The sequence below is a fragment of the Echinops telfairi genome, unplaced genomic scaffold (assembly GCF_000313985.2).
Source record: "Echinops telfairi isolate 266 unplaced genomic scaffold, ASM31398v2 ScPeMD7_7469;HRSCAF=8507_1, whole genome shotgun sequence".
Classification (NCBI taxonomy): Eukaryota; Metazoa; Chordata; class Mammalia; order Afrosoricida; family Tenrecidae; genus Echinops; species Echinops telfairi.
In genome coordinates this window covers 6732059-6734057 of record NW_022111373.1, presented here as the reverse complement: position 1 = coordinate 6734057, position 1999 = coordinate 6732059, and positions in this window count along the sequence as shown.

The following is a 1999-nucleotide window of genomic DNA, read 5'->3' as shown; positions in this document are numbered from 1 at the left end:
CAGTACCGTGGTGTGCCAAAAGGACACACAAACCGGTCTGAGGATAAGTAAGTCCACAATGTTCTTTAGAGGCACGGATGGCAAGATTTCTTCTCACGTCTTTTGGACATGTTATCAGGAGAGACCAGTCCCTAGAGAAGGACATGCTTGGTCAACTAGAGGGAACGTGGACAAGAGACAGGTCCGCAAGGAGATGGAGTGACCCAGGAGCTGCCACAACAGACATAGGCACAATTGCCAGGACGGCACAGAGCCAGGCCGTGGCTCCTCCTGTTGTGCGTAGAGTCACTTTGGGCCGGAATTGACTTGACACCCAACACAACGAACTGACTTGATGACAACCAACACAACAATAGAATTAACAATAAAGCACCTCCATAGGAAAAAAACAACACTCCTATTAAAAGGTGGGCAAAGAACATGAATAGGGAAGTCACAAGGGACAGCTCTCACATGGCTAACAAACACATGAGGAGATGCTCACACCCCAGAGATGCAAATCCAAACAGTGACGAGATAGCACCTTCCACCCATAACGATAGTACAATTAGAAAAACAAACAACAGCAACCACTGGAGAGGTTGCTGAGAGACTGAAACTCTTCTACACTGCTGGCTGGTCTGTAAACATGTGTAACCGTGGTGCTCCCTAAAACAACTGAGACTAGAAATACCACGCCCAGCAACACCCTTACTGGGCAAATAAACCCGAACCAGATTCACTGCTATCAACTCGGTTCCACTCACAGTGACCCCCGAGGACAGGGGAGAATTGCCCCTGTGGGTTTCCAAGATTTTATTCTTCCGGGAGTAGAAAGCCTTATTTTTCCCCTGAGGAGTGGCTGGTGGTTTTAAACTGCTGATTTGGTGGTTAGCAGCCACACACATCGCTGCCGGGTCAGATACTCCAAAGAAATAAGAGACAGAACTCCGAAGAAAGTCCTGCTGTGAGAAGAAGCAGATGACTGTGAGCCCAAGGTTATGCAATGTGGTCTTTGAACTTTGGTTCCGATATCTCGTTATGAGGGTGCTCAGTGAATGGTGACCTGGGACTACTGCGTGTTGACTATTTCGATGCTCTCCTTGCATTCTTATGGGTTTTATTAGTCTGATTGGCATGCTTCTGCCTTTGTGAATGTGTGGTATTGAAAGCTTTGCCCTCTTACCAACCCCCATTGTTTGTGTAGATAATGCCCAGTCACTCACTTAAGGTTTTAATCTGGACAAGTCAACATTTCATATCTTGTGGTCTGACAAGCCAACCTATGCAGGTAAAATTTCCTTGTCTCTGCAATGTTTTAAATTCGAGACTATTGGCTAAATTAATGGCACTGTAACTGGAATTACCTTATGCCCTAGGAGCATGAGTTACAATGTTCTCTATCATAAAATGGTAATGATGCCTTTAAAGTGCACCAGAGGCACATTTTATCCATAGATGTGTGAATGAATTTAGGCCTCCAACTTAATTCTAACTCCAATCTAAAAGCAATTAGTTCTTGTGGCATAGCCCTACTCAATACTCACCCTCATGAAGAGATCAGCAAATACATGCATGCTATAATACAGGGTGGCGAATAAACCAGATGATGCCCAGCTATCAGAAAGAAAAGTATCTGAGGCCTTAAAAACTTATCTTCAAATAGCAGCCATCTAAGTGAGGTGTCAATTGAGTCCACATGGAAGAAGCACACCAGCCTATAAATAATAAAATTTAAATCCGGAGGAGGGAATGGTATCAGCTTAAATTCAGAATGCCTGGTTTGCAGAAGGCTATGGATGGCAATAGAAGCCCCCAATCCAGTTGCAAGTCCCCACATGGATCAAGCCTCCAGTGAATCCCCTCTGACCTTAACTGAGGACTGTGAATAGCCTTGCTATCAGACAGAGAGCATTGAAAACTCGATCATGGCAGATGTAGTGAGGTTAAAATCTAACACCTAATCATTTCACCTCCCCTTTGACCCATTTTAAAAACATCATTTTATTGGGGGCTCATA